A 26,302-nucleotide genomic window follows, 5' to 3' on the forward strand; every position below is an offset into this window, starting at 1 on the left:
TGCAACCTAATTCTCTTTGTCATATAATATAACTTAGTCACAAACCTCAAGGATGAAGACATGGACATTTTTGGAGGGCTATTATTCTGGGACATAAAACCAACTTCAGCAAATTTAAATGAATGCCATTTTTACAGAGTGTTCACTTCTCACAGCAGAATAAAACTAGAAATCAGTAATAGAAAGATATCAGGAAATTTTCCAAACACTTGGAAACTAAACAACACAGTCCTATATTATTTATGGGTCAAAAAAGAAATTTCAAGAAAAATTAAAATTGTATTGAACTGAATGAAAAGGAAATTACAACACATAAAATCTATTTGTATTTGTGATGACTGATGGTCTCTGTATAAAACTCCAAGTACAGCTGACCCTTGAACGATGTGAGGGTTAGGTGTACCAATGCCCTGTGCAGTCAAAAATCTACCTGTAACTTTGGACTCCCCCAAAACTTAGCTATTAATAGCCTATGACTGACCAGGAAGCCTTACTGATAAACAGTTGATTAACACAATTACATATTCTACATGCATTATGTACAGTATTCTTACAATAAAGTAAGCTAGAAAAGAGAAAACAGTATTAAGGAAATCATAAGGAAAGTACATTTATAGTACTGCAAGCATTTATTGGAAAAAATCAACATATAAGGGGACCCAAACAATTCAAACTCATGTTGTTCAAGAGTCAACTATAATCTTAAATAAAACACAGAGAACTAATTGTTTATGCTGACTTTGCTCAATACGAGGCCAACATAAAAAAATCTATTGTATTTCCATACACTAGCAATTTACAATTGCTCAAAAAAAAGTAACAGGTATAAAATTTAATAAAACATCTACAGGATCTGTATGCTGAAAATAACAAAAGGCTGATGAAGGAAATCAAAAGTCTAGTAAATGGAGAAACTTAACAATGTTCATGGATTGGAATAGACAACACAGTAAAGATATCAATTCTCTTCAAACTGATTTATAGGTTTAAGGAAATTGCTATTAAAATCCCACCAAGACTTTTTTAGAGATAGACAAAATGATTCTAAAATTTATATGGAAGGATGAAGGAATCAAAATAACTAAAACAATTTTAAAAAAGAATAAGATGGAAAAAATTCCCTTCTTACTGTTATTGTGCATTAGTATGGTACATGTGTTTTAAGTAATGAAACAATAGTGATATATTATTCCTAAAGTCTATATTTTATTCTCACTTTCTTAGTTTCCTGCCCCCCCCAATGCTTCTTTATTTTCCAAGATCCCAGACAGGATATCACATTACATTTAGTCATCACGTCTCCTTAGGTTTCTCTGAGCCATAAGAGTTTCTTAGTCTTTGTTTTTTACAACCTTGACAGTTTTAAGGAGTACTAGTCAGCATATCTTTTGTAGAAAATGCTCCAACAGGAATTTTCTGATGTTTTCCTCATGATAAGACAAGGGTTATATGTTTGGGGGAGGAAAACACAAGAGTAAAACACCACCATTATTGTCACTTTGCATCATGTCACAAGTACATACTATCAACATGACTTATCGCTGACATTGGCACTGATATTGACATTAATCACCCGGATGAGGCAGTGTCTGTCAGGATTTTATACTCTAAATTAGGTGTTTAAGGAGAGGGGTGTTATGTTCCACCTCCTCGAGGGTAGAGTATCTACATAAATTATTGCACAACTGATTTTTATCAAAAGTGTAAAAGCAATTGAAATAAAAGATAGCTTTTTCAACAAATAATGTTGGAGCCATTTGACATGAGGCACAAAAATGAACCTCAATCCAAACCTCACATCTTATATAAAAATTAACTCACAATGGATCATAGACTTAAAATGATAAATCTTTTCAAAGAAAACTTGGAGAAAATCTTTAGGTCCTAGTTGTTGCTGAAGAATTCTTACACTTGATACCAAAAGTGTCAGCTATAAAACAAAAATATCTATAAACTGGACTTCATCAAAATTCTAAAATTTCGCTCTGCAAAAAACCCTGTTAAGAAGATGAAAATACAAGCTATAGAATGGGAGAAATTACAAACCATATATCTCATAAAGGACTAATATCTAAACTATATAAAGAATACTCAAAATCGAAAATTAAATACAAACAATCCAGCCACAAAATGGTCAACAGATATGAAGAGATACTTCACTCAAGAGGATATATGGATGGAAAATCAGCACAAAAAAAGGATTTTTGACATCATTAGATATTGGGAAATGCAAATTAAGACCACAATGAGCTATTGCTACATATCTATCAGAAAAGCTAAAATAAAAAATAGTGACAATATCAAATGCTGATGAGGAAGCAGAAAAAAATGAATCGCTCATACATTGTTATTGCAAATATAAAATTATGAAATCACTCTGGAAAATAGCTGTTCGATGGTTTCTTAAAAAACACCATACAACCCAGCAATTGTATTCCTTGGCATTTATCCCAAGGAAATGAAAACATAAGCCTGCTCCAAATCCTCTATATAAATGTTCACAGCAGGCGTACTGGTAGCCAAAATCTTGAAACAACCCAGATATCTTTCATCAGGTGAATGAATAGTTAAACTCTGGTACATCCATACCACGATACTCAGAAATAAAAAGTGACAAATTATTGATACATGCAACAATCTGAAAGAATTTCCAAAAAATTATGCTGAGTGGAAAAAAAAAGCCAGTCTCAAAAGATCATATACTGTATGATTCCATCCATACTACATTCTCAAAATGATGAAAATATCGAGATGGAGAACACAGTCTTGGTTGCCACGGAATAAGGATAGTGGCAGGGAAGTGGGCGGGTGTGAACATAATGGGTAGCGTAAAGTGGATTTTTGCGGTAATATACTAGTTATATGTCTTCAGTGAGGTTATACTCACACAAAACTGAACGTGATAAAACACATAACTCTATACATAGGCATTGTGCCAATGTCAGACTCCTGATTTTGCATTTGTATTGTAATTATGCAAGATGTAACCAATGGCATAAACTGAATGAAAGGTGCAAGAGACATTTCTGTAGGACCTTTGCAATTTCTTGTGAATCTATAAGTATTTCAAAATAATAACTTTTTAACAAGAGTTGGAAAGCTATCCAATTTTTTATTGGCCTGATAGGAACACCAGTTTTAGCCACAATGGCTTCCTTTCTGTTCCTTGAAGCCACCAGGGCCATTATAACTTCTCCTTCTTGGTATGACTTTACTGAAATGTCACCTTGACAGAGAGCCTTCTCTACAGATCCTTATTGAAAACTGTTTCTATTTTATCATTAGCGTTTTCAACATCTAACAAACTTTGCATTTAATGAGTTATCTTGTTTATGGCCTGTCTTCTCCCTAGTACAGGTTTCATGAGAGCTAGGATTTTTATCCAGTTTACTCACTGCTCTATCCACAGTTATTAGAACAGTACATGAGACACAGTGTGAACTCAATGAATACTCATTGAATGAGTGAACAATAAAATGTACAGGAAAAGAAAATTATAGACCAATCTCACTCATAAAGACATATGCAAAATCCTAAAGAAAATATTGGTGAATAAGCAATATATGAGAAAGGTACTATAAGAAGGAAATCCTGCCATTTATGACATATAGATGAACCTTAAGGGCGTTGCGCTGAGTGAAATAATCAGAGACAGGGTCGGGGAGGGAAGTGGATGAAGGTGGCGCACAAACTTCCGACTACGAAATAAGTAAGCACTGGTGATGTGAGCACAGCATGGTGACTATAGTAACTGCTCTGTGGGATATAGGAAAGTTGCTAAGAAAGAAGATCCTAAAAGTTCTCATCACAAGGAAAAAAATATCGTTCTCTATATATATGTACGTGTGTGTGTGTGTGTATAAATAAAATGATGAAGTTTAACATTGTGGTATTCATTCCACAATACACGCTGAATGCCTTCAACTTATACAGTTCTGTATGTCGATTATCCCTTAATACAACTGGAAGAAAAAAAAAAAGAAAGTCACTATGTATCATGTTCAAGTAAGATTTGTTTTAAGACCTCTAGGATAATTTAACATTAGGAAATCTATTAGTGTACTCTGCTGTATTTCCAGACTGGGGATACAAAAAAAAACATTTGATAAACATGCAATACTCATTCGTGATCATTATTACCAAAAAGAAAAAGAGAAGGCAGTCTCGGACTAGAAATGAACTTACATAACCTGACAAAGTACCAAATGCATCAAACATCAGGCTTAACGGGGAAAATTTTAGAAGCATTTTCATTAAAGTACGGGTCAAGTCCAGGGTACCCCTGTAGCTCTCACTAATAAATACTGTGTGGTGATCCTAGCCACTGACGTTAGCCAAGAAAAAGAAATATGAAGTATAAAGTTTGGAAAGAAAGTCTGTGGTAAAACTGTGAATGTTTATAAGTGACATGATTTACTAAGAAAATCTAAGCAAACCTACAGGCAAACCATTAGAACTAATGAGTTCATCAAGATTACTATGTAAGATCAACATAAAAATCAATGGAATTTATACATCAAAAATAAACAATTAGAAAATATAGTTTAAAAGAATTCATTAGAGCAACTAAAAGTCTAAGCGACCTTGATGTGCTTAAATTTTACATAAAAACTTTTTAAAAAGCACTGAAAGATACAAATGGCCTCTGATTGATAAAACAATCATCCATTTCCATACATGGGAAAACTCAGTATTATAAAAGGTCAGTTCATCAATGTAAAACTCCATGCAATTCAAATCAGTAGCACTTTTTATGAAACTTGATAAACTCAGGCATTCGACAGTGAAGTGCCAGTCCTAGAATAGGACTCTCCCTACCAATAAGCCACACTTGTTATAAGCTATAATATTTAAGACAGTAGAGGCACAAAAAGCCAAATGGAATAGAAGTAGAAAGCCCAGAAACAGTTTGCATATATATGGAAAATTAATAGATGATGGAGGAGATATCGCAAACCAGAGCAAAAATGACATATTATTACATAAAAGACATTGGGTCAATTGGCTGTCCATATAAAAGGTTAGATTTGTATCTCACACCATACAAAAAAATAAGAATAGAGGGATTTATGACCTAAATGTGAAAAGCAAATCTTTAAAACTTGCAGAAGAAAGTAAGAAAATATCTTTCTAACTTCAGCGGAGGAAATAATTTCTTAAACAAGACACAAAAAGCAAAAATAATAAAGTAAATTATGTCTACAGCCATGCCACCCTGAACAAGCCCGATCCTGACTGATCTCGGAAGCTCAGCAGGGTCGGGCCTGCTTAGTACTTGGATGGGAGACCACCTAGGAAGGCCAGGTGCTGTAGGCATAAATAATAAAAAAATAAGGGTCGTAAGATGACAAGGTCTTTGCGATCTGTGAGATCAACCAAGGGTTGCCTCACCTTAAAAAAAGGAGAGAAAGTGGTTGTCTTTGGCAAAGGAGGAAACTAGGAATAGGGGGAGAATATTTGTAACAGATAAAGAATTAACTTCTGGAATACACAAATAACTTACAAATCAATAACAAAGGCCAACAACCAAAAAGAAAATGGGTAAATAATAAAAGTAGGCAACTCACACAAAAGAAAATATGAATGGCCAATAAACATAATATGCTCAATAAATAGGAAAATAACAATCAATAATGAGATTCCATTTCACACTGATCAGAGTGACAACATTTTTAAGGTATGGCAGTACTGAGTATGAATGACAATGTGAACTAATGGAGACTCCGATCGCCTGCTGTTGGTAGAACCGTAAACAGGCGTAAGCATGTAGGAGCGCCGTCTGGAAATATCTGATAATGTTAAAAATGCTCGCTACCTGAGAAGCTCCTGCACATTTCCCTAGAAGACACACGTGAGGACGTTTGCTAGCACATTACTAGCAATAATGAAAAGCGAGAAACAGCCTCCGTGCCTATTAATAAAGAAATCAATAGATAAACATGCGGTACATGGTAGGGTTCAATGTTCCTGATTGTGACCTTTTCTCCTGTCCCCTAGTTATTTCCTTGAGAAACTTTGTGATCGTAAAGCCACCTTTTGTCTCTCTGAGATGTATGCAAATCTCTGTAAAAGCTAAATAAGTCTTTTGCCAGCGTGACAAGCAGGACAGATTCCTTAAGGGCAGGGAGCCACCTCTTAAAAATAGCAACATCAAGAAAGAGAGGTCCTGTCTCCTTGTTACCCCGAAAGTTAGGCTAAGTGTCTCGCTTTAAGTCTTAGTTTCCATATTCTGATAAGTTTTATTTAACTATAAAATTATATGTATCCAACTTTTTTTCCAATTATTTTCAATATTATTTTATATTAGTTTCAGGTTTACAGCATAGGGATCACAGAGATGAGAAAACTTTTATTTTTTCCTTTCGATAAAGACAGTAAAGTGACACACGCTATCTGAATGACCAAGTATGTTTCAGATGAACTGTGTAGAGAGAATAGTGATGTCAAGTCATTTAACTTGAGGACAAGTCACAATTTATCTCGGAACACGTACGTAATGGATTGTACCTGCTTGGCTATTTGATAAAAGGGCGAGGTTTATTTCTGTCTTTGTAACCTCAGTCATTTATATCCCAGTTTGGTTTAGTGCTTATCCAATAATAAAACTGTTTTCTTTCTCTTTTACATTTATGAAAAGGATTTCCTGGGTTAGAAGATTTTACTTATAATTTCTCTTCACAGTATTCATAACAGAAGTATACTATTCAGTCTTTTAAGTGAATGAATTGCATCCATACATATCAACATGGAAATATCTAAATATCTAAAAGGAATAATGCTTAGTAAAAACAAATCGAGGTCAATGGTATATGTGAAATACACACACACACACACACACACACAAGAATATGGTGAAGAAGGTTACATATCCAATTCAGGATTGTGGTTGCTTCTGCTGAGGGCTGCAGAGAGTGGTAAAAGCAGATTTCGCTACCTCTATACTATTTTAATTAAAGAAAGAGCAATGAAGTAAACACAACAAAATGTTCGTCTTTGAGGGGGTAGGTACAATGATGTTTATTACATGACTCTCTGTACCTTTAAGTTTGCAGTAATAGCAGTGATAATAATAATGTAGGTGTTCATAATGCGAGCCCCCAAGATGTGCCTCAGTGGTATGCAGATGACATTGAGCTAAAGGCACTTTCGGCAGCTGGATCAACAAAAACTCCTCCCCTTCCTCCCACTTAACTACCTAGAAGAATTCGAATTAAGAGCCTTGCCCATAGAGATTCCCTCTTTTGACCTATCCGTGGAGCAGGGCAAACTTCTGTTTACTACATCTCTTCTTATCATCCTGCAATGACCCTTTGAAGCCCCTACATTGCCTTGCCTCATCCCCAGCTCAGGATGTCTCATATACCTCGATCTCCCTTCCTTTCTTTGACACTCTCTTCCGGGGTGGGGCGGGGGGGGGGGGGAGGTCCCGTACATACGTATGTATCAAATTTGGTTGTTTTCTCTTTCTAATCTGTTTCATGTTTGATTATTAAACCAGATAAGAGAACCCTGAGGTTAGAGGAGAGTTTGTTCCTGCCCCTCAATAATCATCATAATAATAAGCAACTGGCTTTTCCCTGTGGCGTCTGTGTTCTTTCCAAAGCTGAGATTTTTTTTTTTCACCAAGTTTCCTACACGATGTTTGTGGCAGCAACTAGCAGTTCAGCACTCACTAGCAGCTGGGGCTAGGGACACAGAGAGCACGTCAAAGAAAAAGTGAAAACCTGGCACCTAAATAGGCACTTGGTGTTGCCAGTGCTTTCTTTCTTGCTGCGACTTTTAGGAAGCTGTATTGAATTGCAAGTTCACATTGATGCCCTCTGGGGGGATTCTGCGCAGCTCTGTGATCCTTTCTTAAAGTGACTGCCCATGTAAGAACCCGGCTTGAGGCCAGGGAAAGGTTATACTGCTTGGGTATTTAATCTGTCCTGCGGACCGCAAAGCTTCCTGGGACCAGAGCTTCCTGGGTCCTGCTTAGACTTATTTACATTTGAAAAGCTTGTCTTTTTCAGATTTACTGAGGACTGGGCCCTTCTCTGATTCCCAAGGGAAAACTTTAGTTCTCCTTGGCAGAGACTCTGCAAAAGACAGCCTTTGAGAGAACAAAGCAGGAGACTTCCCAGCCAAAAAAGACAGAGGGACATCTTTATAATCTCCCCACCATTTATCCTATTCTTAATTGGCCATTTGTATAAATTTTTAAAAATCGGAGAGCTTAAAGTTCTCAAATTATGAGAACATAGGCTGCTGTTTGCATATTGCAGATGAAAAAAAGGGGTTCTATGGAAAGTATCTTCACAGGGTGATGTGATCATAAATTCCTAACTGGGCAGGTCATGGTGGGCACTCACACCCTAGACCTGTCATGTTTTAGTAAAAGGTTTACCTTTGCCTCAAGCCAGCCCTGTCCATTGTTTCTGTGTGTCTAGGTTAAGACTCCTTTGAAATAAACCATAACCACCCTCAAAAGAGCGCAGGACTTTGTTAAGTAGCCTGTAATTGCCTTCTCACCTCGCTTTTTCCCATGTGATATTTCTTATGTTCTTCCTTAACCTCAAATGCATAGAAGGAGCCGCAAAAATGTTATTCTCTGGAGCATTTGAGATCATGCCTCCTGGCATATGTCGTTAGTTTGGCTCAAATAAACTCTTACAAAATTCTCTACAGGTTCAGACATTTCTTAGATGGACACTACGCGCAGACCTGCAGGAGGTGCCTCAAACAGATGGATATGCGGGAATAATAGCGACTGTCCCTTGGGGGCAAATGTGTTCCTTCGCACAGGAAGATAATATTCTTCGGGACTGACTACTCCTTTACTGGTGAGCTTCTAGGTCCATTAAAACCTGCAGAGAAAGGAACCAAAATGCTGCAACTCTGAGTTCATATTTCAGTCCCTATTAAATCACAATGACGTTATGGAGAAGAAATGCATATAAGTGTGATGTAATGTTATAATATTCAGCCAGTGAGTCTATGGCCATGTCACCCTGAACAAGCCCGATCCCGTCTGATCTTGGAAGCTAAGCGGGGTTGGGCCTGGTTGGTACTCGGATGGGAGACCACCTAGGAAGACCAAGCACTGTAGGCGTAAAAAAAATAAAAAATAAGGGATTGTAAGCTGACAAGGTCCTTGCAATCTGTGAGGTCAACCAAGGACTGCCTTGCCTAAAAAAATAAAATAAAATGAAAACAATACGCAGCCAAAGAGATTGGTACTTCCAAGCGCACACACATGTACACTCACACATACACAAAAGGACTGTGACAAAATCCATAAGATGTTCACATTCACAGTGAGTATCTCTCTATCAGAAAACAAATGTCATTAATTTGAGCATAAACCTTTCCCTGGACTTTTAAAATCTTGAATCTCATTGCTAAGGACCAATATTGATACAAAAATTTTCTCTAATTTGACCGCATTTTCTCCTCTGTTCCAATACAATCCGATCAGTCCTCATCTTATATTGATGCTGATAGCTACATCCAATCTAGAAGGGTAGCTGCTTTTCTCCTTCTTTAAGTTCACTAGGAAAATAGCTCTTATACCTTTTTATCAACACTAGATTTCACACCTAACAGCACAGGTTCAACTAACACATGAAGCTCGAAAGTCTATTTTAAAGATATTTTTGGTAAAAGCGCTTATTTTTAAAGGAAAAGACTGAAGTCCATGGAGGAAGCATGATTTTCCCTGCACAACAGAAGTAAGTAGTGTCGCATCTGTCCTAAGTGTTAACAGGATCTAGCTTCTGATAGGACAAGACCTGACTGTGTGCTTTTCTTGGTGGGAAGGTGGAGGACTTCAAGACAACGACTTAGTACTTTAATAAACACCAATCGTCCTCGAGTTCTCTTGTCGGATTGTGATAAAATTGGATTTTGATGTAGGTTTTGATATAGATGGATTTCAATGTTAGGATTCTAATACATTTGGAAATTAAATTGGATTGCTACATAATTCTATCACCTCTTATAAAGTGCAGTTAAGGGCTAAATGTCAGCAAATACAGAGTTCCCGGCCCACAACAGAGGCTAAGCAAGTTAGTTTCCTGAGCTCACTGTGATGCCTCATGTGCGTACAGCCTCAGTAGTTTCTGAAGGGGCTCTGACTTTCTGATGTCTCACGACAACTGTGCAAGTTAGAGCAAACATTTCTCTTTGGGAAAAAAAGAGGGTAAGGGGACGTGGAAGAGATAAGTAAGTTGTCCAGCATCACCCAGAGGTAGCCAGTGACAGCTCCCAGCCTCCCGGGAAGTCCTCAGGCCCCAGAGCCCACAATGCTCTTTCCCTATGCCAGTGGTTCTCAAACTTCAAAGCACATAAGAATTAACTGGAGAGACAAGGTTTGCTAAAATGCAGTCTACTGTGCCCCACGCCCACCGTTTCTGATTCAGGAGATATGGGGTGGAATACCGGAGAATCGGCATTTCTAAAACTTTGCCAGGTGATGCTAACTAATGCTGCTGGTCTAGGGACCGCACCTGGAGAACCACAAGTCTACTGTCAAGTTTGGAAGATGCGGTCTAATACCAGTTAAGGATCTCAGGGTGGCATCTCTCTTGCCCAGAGGAGCACAGAATGTCAGAGCTGCAAGGGACCTTGGAAATCATCTATTCCGGTGGTTGATTTCAACTGCATAGGCTGAGACCCAGGTCCCACTGAACGAATCCTTTGCAAGTCGACTTTCCTCATAAGAAATACCAAAGGACTTCTTCAGGCTAAAAGCAACTGACCATAGACAGTAATGCAAATTCACATGAAAAACTGAGATCTCTTGCAAAAGTAACTATGTAATTACAAAAGAGAATAAATGCATATTTCTTCTCCCTTCTTAACTGATGTGAAAATCAATTGTATAAAACAATATGTATATGATTGCATTTTGGAGTCTATAACATAAAGAAACCTCATATATTTATATAAATTCACAAAGGATGGTGAAAGCAAAGCTATTAAGTAAATGGAGTAAGGAAATGACAAAAAATGGTAACAAGAAGGTTAATACACACTCTATAAATGTATACCTTTTCTCATTTTCTCTCTCAATTTCTTTAAAAGACATGAAATCTTATATGGCAATTACTATAATAATATAGTCTTGGGTTTCTAGATATACAGATGCAATACATATAACAATAAGAGTAATAATAGTATTTAATATAAAATAAAATAAATGAGGAATATATAAACAAAAAAAGAGATATAAAAAAGTAAAATGGCAGACATATGTCCAACTATATTAATAACATTAAATATGAATTGACTAAATGACCCAATCAAAAGACAGTGAGTGACAAAGTGGATTTTTTACAAATTCAACTGCATGTAGTCTACAGGCAACACAAACTACATTCAAAACACGAATAAGTCAAAACTAAAAATATGAAAAAGATACGAGAAAGCTTTAGTGGCTATATAAGCATTAGATAAAGTAGGTTTCTAAGGAAAAAATGATACTGGAAATAAAGAAGGACATTTCATAATGATAAAAAGGCCAAATCCATCAGGAAGGTATAATAATGATAAATATATATGCTCCTAACAATAGAACCTCTCAAATACATGAAGCAAATCATAACGAAATTGAAGGGAGAAATAAACAGTTCAAAAATAATAGTTACAGAGAATTAAATTACCCACTTTTAATAATGATTAGAACTAGACAGAAAATCAGTAAGGAGATATAAGACGTGGACAGCATCGTAAACTAATGAGTTAACATATATCTACAGAAATCTGCCCAACAATGGAATACTCGTTCCCCTCGGGTGCACATGTAACATTCTACCACACGATGTGCTAGTACATAAAATCATCCTCAAGGAATTTGAAAGATATGAAATCATACGAACTATGGTCTATGACCACATAGAATGATATTAGAATTAATAATGGAAATAAAGTTGAGAAATACACAAATATAAACAACACACTACTCAGTAGGAAATGGGTAAAATAAGGTATCAAAAGGGAAAATAGAAAATATTTTGAGATGAATGAAAAAGACATAACATACAAAAACTTAGGGTACATATCTAAAGCAGTGTTTAGAGTAACAATTATAGTTACATTTATATTGAAAAAGAAGATCTCAAATCATTAACCTAAGCTTCCCTCTTAAGATACTGGAAAGAGATGAACAAAATAAACCTAAGACAAGTATAAGCAAGAAAATATTAAAGGTTAGAGCAGAAATTAATAAAATAGAGAAAGAAAAAACAATAAAGAAAAACAATAAAACCAAAAGTTAGGTTTATTTTTAAGAAACCCACAAAATTGACAAACCTTCAGTTAGACCAACCAAGAAAAAAAGAAAGTTCGAATAACCTAGAGCAGAGCTAAAAGAAGGAACATTACTACCGTGTTATGAAAACAAACAAAAATAATTTTTAGGGAGTACTATGAGCAACTGTATGCAAAAAAATTAGATGACTTACATGAAATGCAAGAATTCTTTGAAAGACACAAACTGCCAAAACTAACTCAAGAAGAAATGGAAAATCTGAATATACTTAACAAGATGTATGTTCAGAGATTAAATTTGTAATTTTAAAATTTCCGATAAAGAAAAGCATAGGCCCAGATGACTTCACTGGTGAATTCTACCAAGCACTTAAAGAACTAATACAAATTATTTACTAAAACTATTCCAAAAAAAATTAAAGAAATACTTCCCAACTCATTCTGTAAGGCCAATATTATCCTAATGTAAAAACAAAACAAGGTGATCACCAGAAAAGAAACCGTTATAAATATCAAAGCAACACCCTCAATAACAACAGGACCAAACAGCAAACTAATTCCATCAACATGTAAAATGGAGTATACACCACGACCAAATATGGTTTACCCTGGAAGTCCAAGCTTGGTTCGACATATGAAAAGCAATGTAATAGATCACGTAAAAAGAATAAAGGAGAAAAATCACATGATCATTTCAGTCAATGTGGATAAAGTATCTGACAAAATCCAACAAATTTCATTATTGAAATACACAACTATCTTGTATTATAAGTAATTTCCTCGACCTGATAATGGGCATCTATGAAAAACATACAGCCGACTTCACACTTACTGGTGAAATACTGAATATCTTCCCCCTAATTTCAAGACTGAAGCAAGGATGTCTGCTCTCACCAGTTCTGTTCAACACGGTACTGGAGCATTTGGGCAAAGAAAAGAAGTGAAATTCTCTATATCTGCAGACGACATTACCTTATACACAGAAAATCCAATGAAACCCAGTAAAAAAAAATTATTAGAACTAATAAACAAGTTTGGCCAGGTAGAAAGATACAAAATAAATATATAATATACAAACAAACTGTATTTCTACATTCTAACAGTGAACTATCCAAAAATGAATTTAAGAAAATAGTTCCATTTACCATAGTAAAAGATTTTGGACTCAATTTCAAAATGTGTGTGTTTGGGGGCTCCCCACACTAAGAATTTAATTATGACGCTATCTGCCAGGAGATAGCATTAGGTTCTACAGGCCAAGGTCACCATCAAAAAAATGAAAAGACTGTCCATGGACAGTAGACTAAGGGTTACCAGAGGGGAAGTTGAGAAGGAGGAGGTAGATGGGGTAATAGGGGAATTAGAAAGAAAAGAAAGAAAATGTTTAATAAGAAAACTTCTCCTAGTGGGGGATGGGTGAAAAGGTCAAGGGTGTCAAACAGTACAAACTTCCAGTTATAAAATAAATACATCATGAAGATGTAATGTATAATCTGGTGACTATTGTTACTAATACTGTATTGCATATCTGAAAGTTTCTAAGAGAATAGATCCTAAAAGTTCTTATCACAAAAAAATTTTTTTCCTAACTATGTATGACAACATGGCGGTAGACTCAGGAACGTCAGGAGTATGAGGAAGTCCAGAGGTCAAACGACCAATTTCTTAAAGGAGCAAATTACAAGCGGTGGGGGGGGGGGAACTAATTTTATAAAGAGAATTAAATGACATACCAAGCCAGTGCAATGTACAGGACTTGTTTGAATCCTGATAAGACAAACATTTAAAAATAATTTAAAGGACAATCGGGATTGTCAATTTAGGATCCAATCAGAAAATTTGACTATTTACTCTTTATTTGAGGATTTTAAGAAAACATTTTTAATCCACTTAGGTGTGATAAAAGATCACGATTTCTTTAAGTTCTTATTTTGTTAAGTAAATACTAAAATGTAAGGAAAAGGAAAGAAAATGTATGTACAGGTTAAATAAAAATGACCACGAGCTGATCAATCCTGAAGATTGATCAACTGTATACAGTAAAAAATAAGTTAGGGTACAAAAAATTAAAGAAGGGAGTTATGAAAACCATATAGTGTTTGATTCCTTTTATCTCAGAATAGGCAAATCTATAGAGATAGAAAATAAATTAGTGGTTGCCAAAGGTTGTGGGGCTTGAAGGGAAACAGGAAGAAACTGCTAATGGCTACGAGGTTTCTGTTTGGGGTGACGAAAAGGTTCTAAAGTTGATTGCTGTGATGGAACCTTTAAGGGGAAGATAATTTTTTAAAAGGTTAGGAAATACTGACTTAAACGATGGCTACGAACGTGCGTGCGTGTGTGTGTGTGTATGCAGGTGACATCTTTATACGTTCATCTGTCAATGGACACTTAGGGTGTTTCTATATCTTAAATATGGGTGCTATGAACATTGGGGTGCAGATGTTGCTTCGAGATAGTGATGTGGCTTTCTTGGGATAAATGCCCAGATGTGAGACTGCTGGATCACACAGTCATTCTATTTTTAATTTTTTGAGTGGCTGCACTGATTAACGCTTCCACGAACAGTCACAAAGGTTCCCTTTCCTCCACGTCCTCGCCAGCATTTGTTCTCTCTTGACTTCTTGGTGACAGCCATTGCAACAGGTGTGAGATGATGCCTCATTGTGGTTTTGGTTTGCGTTTCCCTGATGATTAATGACGTTGAGCATCTTTTCATGCACCTGTTCGCCACTTGCATGTCTTCTTGGGGGAATATTCAGCTCGTCTGCCCATTTTCACTTGAATTCTTTGTTTCTGTGTACTATAGTATTACTAATGGCTGAACTGAGGTGATCCGTTTTCCTCGTCTTTTTTTCCAAGCATTTTTATGTAGCTACATGACCTTTATATTGGGGTGAAAGGACTCAAAAATGAATAGGCAAAACACATAAGGTTCAATCATAGAAGACATTAATTCAGAAAAAACAAACTACAACAACGAAAACAGAATACATCAGGATAAAACTGAACAAGTACATAGAAAAATTTTTAAAATTAAGCTTTGGGGTAAAAATACTTTTCAATATTATTACTCTGCTATTGTAATAGCAAATAAAGAAACACTCTTCTGAAAGAAACCACAGAGACTATTATCAGCAGAGGTGCGAATCGCGGGACCTTAAAATCCACATCCTGCTATAGAGTTCGATGAGAAATGAATAAGCAAAGAAACAAGTATGAAATTTCGAGAGAAAGAGAAGGGATGCGCAGAAATGACAAGCACAGCTTGTCCATCGTTGGTGCCATGAAACAATTGAATCGGGCCTCTCCCAGAACGCAGCAAGCTAAAAATGCTCCTGGAACCCAGGATATCAGCCCAGGAAGACCCGCAAGACAAACTAACGTTACCTGCAATCTGACCTAAAGGGAAACTGAGGCCCAGAAAAGGAGAAGGGCCTTAGGAGAAGTCCGCAGTGCGACCAGACCCTTTCTTCACCCGAAGAACTGCTGGGCCCAGGAGGGCGCTCATGTCACGAGTGCCAGGCCGGACAGTCCTGGGGGAGCCTCGTTTCCCTACGTGTCACTCAGCCTCCACTCATTCGAGCTCTGAGAACTCCTTCATTTGTAGGCTCCGAAGAGTTTACAATTGACATAGCTGCCCAGAGAAGCTTCCTCTTGAGATACAGAACCAAAGGAAAATCTTTCTATCTTGCGTCAGAAACCTGCTAACTGCCTCTCTGCAAAAAAAAAAAAAAAAAAGATTCATTTTAAGAAACTAAGAAAGGAAACTGGACGAAATACAGAAGTACATGAGACATTACGTCCGCTCAGTGGGCAAGATTAATGTCTGCTGTGGAACGCAGACCAACAAAACCTGGATGGGTTCCTGACAATTGATCATTTTAGTTTCCGGCTGATGAATGTGGCTTAGCCTCTCCTCTCAGCTTTTATTTGGATGTAGGCGATCTACGGCAGGAAGAAAGGCCCAGATCCTTTCAAGATGAAATATTTTCCTATTCTAAAAGGATGGAAAAAAAGTCCTTTCTTAACGGAGCTTTTGGGCTGTTGTGCAATATCCATATTCTCCCTTCTAGATCATTTCAAAAGTCATGTTTTATCCCGGAGAAGTTGTTTCCAGAAAGAGATTCAAAATACAGCAATTTCTCATGTTATTTTTTAACTATATGTTTCAAAAGAAAACAACCCTCGATGTTAGGTTTGTTTACCTTATTTGCCAGGCAAAAAGAGACTGATAACAATATAATGGTTAATTTTATATTTCAGCATGGCTGGGTCATGGTACCCAGATATTTTGGTCAAAGGTTCCTGCAGAGGATTTTGTGAGGGGGTTTTGAATGAGATTTACACTTAAATCGACAGATCTGAGTAAAGCAGGTTGCCCTCCATATTGTGGGTGGGCCTCATCCAATCAGTTGAAGGCCAAGAGAGACAAAAGGCTGATCCCCAGCCCCTAATCCCTAAGCAAAGGGAAATCTCTAGCAGAATCCCCTCACACTTTATTTTTAACATCATCTCTTCCTGGTTGCTGTAGATTAAATATTTGTGCCCCTCCAAAATTTACCTGGTGTGACCTAATGCCCAGTGCAACAGTGCCAGGAGGTGGAACCCTTGGGAAGTGCTTAGGTGACGAGGCCGGAGCCCTCATGAAGGGGATCGGTGTTCCAAAAAGGAGGCCCTGGAAAGCTCCCTCACCCCTTCTGCCATGCGACATTAGAGCAAGAAGACATCTATGAACCAGACAATGAATCTGCCGGTGCCATGACCTGGTTTTCCCAGCCTCCAAAACTGGGAGAAATAACTTTGTGTTGTCTGTAAGCTACCCAGTTCATGGTATTTGGTCACAGAAGCCCAGACGGACTAAGATAGTGAGTCCACCGCGGGCTGCCTCTGCACTCAAGCTGCAACTCTCCCCTGAGATTCTGGCCTGCTGGCCTCCCCCATCGGATTTTGGGCTCCATGAGTGTGTGAGCCAATTCCTTAAGAAAAATCTCTTTCTACACATACGCACATCTCATCGGTTCTGTTTCTCTAGGGAATCATGACTAACACACCGAGGTGTCACAGCCGAATGCAGAGCTTTTGAGAATGGGTTCTACGACATGGACGAAAGCCAAAAAGATTATGCTGACTGAAAGAAAGAAAGGGAGGGAGGGAAGGAGAGACAGAAAGGGAGGAGGGAGAGCCATGTTTATCAGCTAGAACCTCCAAGATTCAAACGTCGCAGCCATGTTCAGTCTGATTGCTCGAGTTTCCACTTTTCAGCTCCTCTCTCTTTCTCCTTTTGAAATTCCCTCTACTCTAGTGATACGAATATTAGATGTCTTGTTATTATCACAAAGGTCCCTTAGGCTTGGTTCATTTTTTTTTTCGCTCTATTTCTTCTCTCTGTTGTTCATATTTGCTCATTTCCATTGTTCTCTCTTCACATTCACTGATTCTTTCCTCCGTTCTCTCCATTCTGTTGTTGGCTTTACCCAGTGAGTTTTTCATTTCAGTTATTTTATTTCTCAATCTTAAAATTTCCACTTGATTTTTCTTTATATTGTCTATCTCTGATGAAGATTTTCCATTTATTCATTTGCTTCGAGAATACTCGTAATCGTTTCTTAAAATATTTTTATGATGCCTGTTTTAAAGTCCTCAGATAATTCTAACATTTTATCTTGGTGATGACATCTGTTGTCTTACTTAATGAGATGACATTTTTGAAATCTGTCAGGAACTTCTGGAATCGTGTTCCCCCGAAATTCATATGTTGGAGCCCTAACTGCCCGTACCACAGAATGTGACTGTATTTGAAGAAAGGGTCTTTAAAGAGGTGACTAATATAAAATGAGGCCATCAGGGTGGGCCCTATTCCAATCTGACTCATGTCCTTATAAGAGCAGATTAAGACATACAGAGAGACACTGGGGATGTCTGTACACAGAGGAAGGGTCATATGAGGACACGGCAAGAACGTGGCCATCTGCGAGCCAATGACAGAGGCCTCAAGAAGAAAACAAACCTACCAACACCTTGATCTTAGACATCTAACCTCCAGAATGGTAAGAAAATGCATTTCTATTGTTCAAGCCAGCCATTGTGTGATATTTTGTTACGGTAGCCCCAGCAAACTAAAGCGAGACTGTAATGCTTCTTGGTGTATAATAGATATTCTGGCAGGGGTGGTCTCGATCCCCTGCTTGGCCTTTGCTGGCAGCAACTGACGTGGGCCACAGATGTTTCTGTGCTAAATGACTCGAGTGTAACAGTTACTGTCTGAAAGCTTTCTGTCTTGCTAGGCTGCCCATAGAGACAGCAGGCTTTTTCTCGAGGCCGTGTCTGTCTGTGCTCATTAACGCCAGACTGGGGTGCATGGGGCCAAAGGAACACCCAGGGAACTCACTGTCATGCAGTTCCTGGGGTCAAGGTTCTTAGCTAGTGTACATGTGAATAATATCTATATAATACGTTGTACTTATGTGAGGAACAGGGAAAAGGGCATCTACTCCATCTTTCCAGGTGGGGAAGGCAGCCAGTCTGTCTGTCTGTCCATCTGCCTATGTGTATGTGTGTGTTTTACAATCTTCTGAGATTTTATATATATTATTTTACCACTTTCATTTTCAAACAGGCATGTATTATTCTAATCAACACATACAAAGAGTCACCTGAGACCCCCACTCTAACCACCAGGTCACAAGCTCCATCCCTGACTTCTGGACTGGTCACAAGCACCTGCTCTGGACACAGCACAGCGCCAGGGGCTATAGTGACACAAAATGAATAAAATGCAATTCTGGCCACTGGAAAGTTTACAACATAGAGATAAGGAACTTGGCCTGGAGAGCTCATGGAAGGCTTCCTGTTGGAGGCGGCCTGACTGAAGAGAGGAAAGAAACTACGGTTAACTAGTTTCCTACTGTGTGCTAGGTACCGTGCTGGGTAGTTTATATCATCATCTCATATTGTCCTTACAACCGTGTATGGAAAATGATACCATCCTATGTCACCAATGAGAAAACTGAGGCTCAAACATGAGTTCTCATGACCGGAATAAAGTTCACACATGGCAAAGATCTGGATTCAACTTTATACTAGAAGCTTATTGCCTTCTGGTGATGACTAAAAAATGGATCTGGAAGACTCAAATCTGGTTTGATAAGATGATGGAGATATGAGCAAGACTAAAAAGTACAGGCTAAACATCTCTGCCCACCAAAAACTACAGTAATTTGTTATACTGTTGAAAGCCATTTATACCCATGATCGGTAACCAATTTCACAAGATCCAAACGCATACATCCCATAACACACTAAAGAGTTACATAAATGAAGAAATACGACATGAAATAAAATTCGTACATCGTTTAGTGTAGCCAGGATTGAAAAGATGACCTTCGCGCAAGTCTCGTTGCCTGTGCCTTAGGTAAATCATTAATCTTGATAAGCCTCAGTTTCCTCATCTATAAAAATTTCAGATGAGGTTAAAAGCATCTGCATTGCTGCTTTATGATTTCCTCCTAAAGATTAAAACAAGCTCTTCCACGAAAACACCTTCTAGATCAGTACTGCCCAATAAAAATATAATGTGTGCTACAAATGTGAGCTACGAATATAATTTTAAATTTTCTAGTAGAAACATTAAGAGTAAAAAGAAACAAGTGTCCCCATTTATTAAGCAGACAATGGTGTCCTGTAAGGTTTCGAGGGGAGGGATGGCTTAGGACAAGGGTTCTCCACTCCGGCTGCACCCCTCACCAGTTAAATCAGAACTTCTGGCTGTGGGGCCCAGACTTCAGCACGTTTTAAATAATTCCCTTGCTAATCCCAACATACGGCCAAGGTTAAGAATGACCGCTTTCCAGGAGACTTGCCCTAACTGCCTTCTGCCTCGGCAGGGAGCAGAGCTGAAGGGAAAAACTGATCTCTTCCAGGGTATGGCCCTGAACACTAGGAGTCTGGTAGAGGAAGAGTCTGGCAAAGATGAGTGGGGGTCTCCACCATCAAATCCTAGGCCAGAGAAGAGGTACAAGTGAAAAAGAGGCCGAAACCCAGGCTGGAGGTGGGCCAGGTGTGAAGGACGCCCTGCCTAAGGTGCGTACCATTAAAAACAAATCATCTGTCTACAAAGAAACCACAGGCACCCATGTCTCCCCAACTGAAATAAATATTTACTGAATTCCAGACACACATTAGGCACATGCACATTCATCGATGTTAATAATATAATAATTATCATCAAGAGCAGCCAATGGAAGAATACCAATGCCAAACACTGTCACCACGTCACATCTCGCTTACTTCTCTATTCTCCCAAAATGGCCGCCCTGGTCTAGTTTGGAAGGTCTCTTCTCACCTAGCAGAGCCAATGGGGCTAAGGTTTCCCTTTTTAATCTAAGCTTTTGCTTTCTCCTATTCTCTCACACTCTCTCTTCAGCAACGGTGAATCCCCTTTAAGTATGAAAAACCATTTTTGATACACCCACTCAATTTGGGACCCTCTCATATGACTGCAGTTATAATTTGTAATATCTACCAAGTAAGAAAATCCAAGTAACATTATTATTCATATAAACGTTAAAACCAGTGCTCACACCATTATCCTACAGATAAGGTAGGGGTACACAGAGATTTGTAGAATCTTTACAATAAATGCAAGGCTCCAGGGGTCTCGTACCCATAGGTCCCGTGGCTTTTATGAAACACAGTAGCTGGAAGAGGAAATGAGTAGCCTTCTATTTTTGTAAGGAAACACAAGAGATCATAGAAGGAAAATATAAGAGATGACTGCATAGGAAATTCCCGAGGCACGAGCCTCCTGGAACATTTTACAGACAGACTCAAGAAATGGCACGTCCACCCCCCATCCCACATTCAGTAGGAATATCTCATCAGTGCCTAGCAATCATCTACAAGAGACAGATTGCCTAAATTCATAATCACACTCTGAACGATAGCAGCTGTGTGGCCTTAGAAAAGTTACTTAACGTCTCTGTTTCTCAGCTTGCCCTTCTATAAAATGAGCAGCATATTAGAACTCTCCTTGCAGGTTTCCTGGTGACTATTAAATGAGTTAATACATGTAACGTACTTAGAACTGTGCCTGGCATATAATTAGTGCTTGTCATTTACAAATTACGTGCGTGCCACATCTCAACACACTTGAGTGGCTCAAGCTACAAAAAGCCAGTCCGAGAATATTTCCTGGTTTCCAGTCAGTCATGTAAGGAGCTTGGAGGTCAACACGACAATTCTCAAACAAGAAAAAAACCTAAACAAAATGAAAAGCAAAAATTCTTCTTAGATTCATCAGATAAGCGAGGTCACAGGGCAAATTGCTGCCGCAAATTTAGAGAGACAGGGAGGTGAACGGAGTGTCATATCTTAGTGGGGCAGAAGCTCAGGACAAACTCTCCCTGGAGACAGTACTGGGATAAAAAAAAAAACTTTAAAATTATAATCTGTGAAATTCTGGATGATCCGAGTGTGAAAGTTTGAGATTTCAAAGCTGGGGTGTTGGTCTTAGGGAGCCCCCAATACTTCTATGAGATTTACCACCTGGATCTCACGATGAAGATATAAGAGAAAACCCTCCTCATTTTTCCAGTGGGGGGTGGGGGGAAATAACCATTTCGAAATGATCGTAGAGCATTCTGTTCTTCTTAACAAGACCTGTACTCGGGAGAAACTATGTTATTAGAGGCAGACTGGTTGGGGTTTTATCAAAGCCTTACCAATTCGGAAAAAGGAAAAGTCACAATTCCAGCCTCTTTTAGCCTTCCACATGGGAGAAGAAGAATACTCAACTGCAGCTCCCACCAGATTTCCTGTCTCACACAAGACAGGGGAACTGAGAAGCACTTTGCAAGGTCACAGCTCAAGGGCGCAGTCTCACTGAAACACTAACACCCGATCGTATGTTCTACAATACTTTTCAGCTTCCCCTCCTCCAAAGACTACATCACAGCAATGGGGCTTGTGCGTAATACCAGGAAAAGATAACTCAAAGTGCTGTACCTTCCCAACCTTATTTAAGAAGAAGTCTCTATGGAAACCCAGACAAACAAGGAGACAAAAATCAGGACACCAGAGGAAATTTTAACCTCTGACACCTACTGCAAGAACAAACAGTAATACAACCTGACTCCTAGCTAGATAAACATAAAGCCATACAGAAAGGTATATTTACCTCAGTTCCTTTTATCCTGTACATTGTGTCTGGCTTTCAAAAATGTTACAAAGCACACTAAGAGACAAAAAATAGTTTGAAGGGACGTGGCAAGCATCAAAACTGGACTCAGATAATGCACAGATGTTATATTTATTGGACCAGGAATTTAAAACAAGTATGGTTAATACGCTAAGGGTTTAATGGAAAAACTGGAGAACTTGCAGGAATAGGTGAGTGACGTAAACAGAGACATGTAAAGTCCAGAAAGTATCAAAAGGAAATACTAGAAATTGAAAACAAAAATAAAGAATGCCTTTGATGAGCTCATTGATAGACTGTTAATAGGTTAAGAAAGATCAGTGAACTCAAAGAAATGTCAACAGAAACTTCTAGAACTGAGATGTGAAGAGGAAAAAATAATTTAAAAGAATAAAACAGAATATTCAAGAACTGTAGGACAATTGCAAATGGGGAGGCATAAGTATAATAAGAATACCAGAAGGAGAAGATAAGAGAGAAAGGAACAGAATAAATATATCATATTAAACTGCAGAAAACTAAAAGAAATTTAAAAAAAAAGAAAAGTCAAAGGTGGAAAAAGACATTCTACTTATGAACGAGAAGAGATAAGAATTACATCCAAATTCTCAGAAATCCTGTAAGCAAGAATGGAGTGAAATATATATCACGTTGAGAGGGGGGAAAAAACAGCCTAGAATTCCATACCCTACGAAATAACACTTACAAAGTGAAGGAGAAATAAGGACTTGCTGAGAAACACAAAAATAGAGGAATTCTATTACCAGTAGACTGACCGTGCAAGAAAGGACTTCAGAAAAAAGTTATTCAGAGAAAGAAAACAATACACGTCAGAAACATGGATCTACAGAAAGGAAGGAAAAGCATCAGGGAACAAAGAAATGATGGTAAAATAAAGTCTTTTATTTTTATTATTCTTAGTTGCTATGACAACAATTTGTTAATAATAATAATCTGGACAATGTATTCAGCAATTATACTGTACGGTAAGTTAAATAAATGACAGCAATGTCATAAAGGACCAGAGAGAGAAATTAGGAATAGGACCAGAGAGAGAAATTAGGAATACTCTGCTATAAGGCACTTGTACCATATACAAAATTATAGTGTTATTTGAGCATGGACCTGGATTATTTATAAATACGTATTGCAAACTCTACAGCAACCACTAAAAGTTTTAAAATAAGTATAATCACTATACTAAGAGAAGAAGGAAAATGGAACCACATAAAATGATCAATTATAACCAAAGAAGGCAGAGCAGTACTGGACAAAACCAAACAAAGAACAAGGGCAATTAATGGAAAACAGTAACTAATATGGTAGATATTCATCCAACTATATCAACAGTCACACTGAACATCCATTGTCCAAGTACAACGACTGGAAGATAGACTGTCAGAGTGCATAAAAAAACTAGATCCAAATGCATGTTGTCTATCTGTGAGGGACCCGCTTTAAATATAAAGACACAGATAGATTCAACGTAAAATGTGGAAAAAGATAGGTCATGCTAACACTCCTCAGCAGAGAGCTGGAGTAGCTCTAGTAATTTCAGACAAAGCTGAACTCTAAGTGAGGAAAATTATGTGGGGTAAAGAGGGGCATCACATAATGATAAAAGAGGTCCATTTTCCATGAAGGCAAAATAATCTTTAATGTGTATGCACCTAACCGCGGTATCAAAATCTAGGAGGCAAAACCCAATGGAACTAACTCAAGGAGACAAAGACAAACTCGCTCTTACTATTAAAGACTTTGACACCCCTCTACAGGTAGTACACAGACCTGGCAGACAGAGAATCAGTGAGGACACAGGTGAACTGAACGGCAACATTAATCAACTGGATCTCACTGACATTTATAGACCACTTCATCCAATGACAGCACGATACATGTTATTCTCCAACTCACATGGAATATTCACCAAAACAGACCCCATTCGGACCCATATAATACATGTCGACAAACTTAAAAGAATGAAAATTATATAAAATATGCTCTCAAACCACAATGGAATGGAATAGAAATAAATAATAGAGAGATGCCTGAAAGATCTAAAAAATATATGGAGATAAACAGAAACTTCTAAATAACACAGAGACCAAAAAAAAAGCTGCAAAAGAAATTTTAAAATAGTTTGAACTAAATGAAAATCGAAATAAAATTTATCGAAATTTGTGGATGTAGCAAAATGGTGTAGAGCAAAATTTGTAACACTGAATGCATACATTAAAAATGAAAAAAAAGTAATAAAATAATAAAATGCTTACAAAAAAATGAAGAAAAGTTTTAAATCGATAATCTAAGCTTCCTCCTTAGAAAGCTAGGAACGAGCAAATACTATTAGAGCGAAAACACCAATGAAATTGATAAGAGAAATCAATAGGAAAGATTTTTTTGGAAAGCCAGAATTTGTTTCTTTGAAAAGAAAGATCAAGTAAATTGATAAACTTCTAGCCAGTTTATCAAATAAAAAAGAACAGGAGACACAAATTACTAATGTCAGAAATAAAAAGAAGGGCCATCACCAGTGATCCTATGAACTTTAAAAAATAATAGAGAAATATTATGAACAACTCTATGCCCACAAATTCAATAACCTAGATGAAATGAATCAATTCTGTGAAAGACACAATCTTCCAAAACTCATACAAGAAATATAGGTAATGTAAATAAATAGGCCTGTATCTATTAAAGTAGTTGAATTAATAAATGATAAACATCCAAAAGTGAAAGTACCAGGCTGAGATAGATACACTGGTGAAATCTACTCATTATTTAAGGAAGAAATTATACAGGTTCTCTATAATCTCTTCCAGAAAAGAGAAGCAAAGGGGATACTTCCTAACTCATTCTGTGAGAGCAGTGTACCCTAAAACTACAGAGCAGTATCTCTCATGAACAAATATACAAAAATCCTCAGCAAAATATTCACAAATTGAACCCAATGATGTATAAAATAATTATCTAAGCACAGCCAACTGGGATTTATTCCAAGTACCCAAGGCTGATTCAACATTTGAAAATCAATTAATGTAACATGTGATATCAATAGACTAAAGAAGAAAAACGGTATGATCGTATCAATAGATCAAGCAGAAGCAGTTCAGAAAATTCAACACCTCTTCATGATGAAAATTCTCAGCAAACTAAGAATAGAGGGGAACATGCTCAACCTGATAAAGAACACCTCTAAGAAATCTGCAGCCAACATCATACTCAATGGGGAGAAAGTTGAAGCTCTCTCACTCTTGGAAACAAGGCAAGGATGTTCCCCTCTTCACAGCTTTCCAACTGAAGTCCTAGATGATGCAATAAGACAAGCAATTATCACAGGATTGAAGGATACAAGGTTAATATACAAAGTCCACCACTTTTTTATACGCAAGCAATGAACAACTTGGAAATTTAAAATATTTACATTAGCCTCCTAAACAGAAATCTGTAGGTATAACTATAATAAAATATATACATGATCTATATGAGTAAAATTATAAAATTCTAATGAAAGGAATCAAAGACCTAAATAAGTGAGATATTCCCTGTATATGCACAGGAAGACTCAATATTGTCAACACGCCAGTTCTTTCCATTTGATCTACAGATTCAACACAATGTAATTCTGAAGTTTATACGAAAAGGCAAAAGGCCCAGGAGAGCCAACATAAAATTGAGGGGAACAACGAAGTCAGAAGAAAGAGGCTACCCAACTTAAGACTGACTCCAAAGCTGCAGTGTGAAGACACACAGTATGGCAATGATAAAAGAACAGACAAACTGGTCAATGGAACGGAATAGAGAGCATAGAAATAAACCCACAGAAACAAAGTCAACTGATCTGTGACAGAAGAG

At 37.5% G+C, this 26,302-nt stretch overlaps 1 protein-coding gene and 2 pseudogenes across 4 annotated transcripts in view; 2 read left to right on the top strand and 1 right to left on the bottom strand.

The window, feature by feature from the left end:
* Positions 1-26,302, bottom strand: part of OPHN1 (oligophrenin 1) — a 224,918-nt gene that overhangs the window by 146,277 nt on the left and 52,339 nt on the right. The window lies entirely within an intron of this gene.
* On the top strand, positions 5,198-5,316 carry LOC118608243 (annotated as a pseudogene).
* On the top strand, positions 8,973-9,091 carry LOC118608362 (annotated as a pseudogene).

Source organism: Rousettus aegyptiacus, unplaced genomic scaffold, assembly GCF_014176215.1.
Source record: "Rousettus aegyptiacus isolate mRouAeg1 unplaced genomic scaffold, mRouAeg1.p scaffold_m13_p_9, whole genome shotgun sequence".
In the NCBI taxonomy this organism is placed as follows: Eukaryota; Metazoa; Chordata; class Mammalia; order Chiroptera; family Pteropodidae; genus Rousettus; species Rousettus aegyptiacus.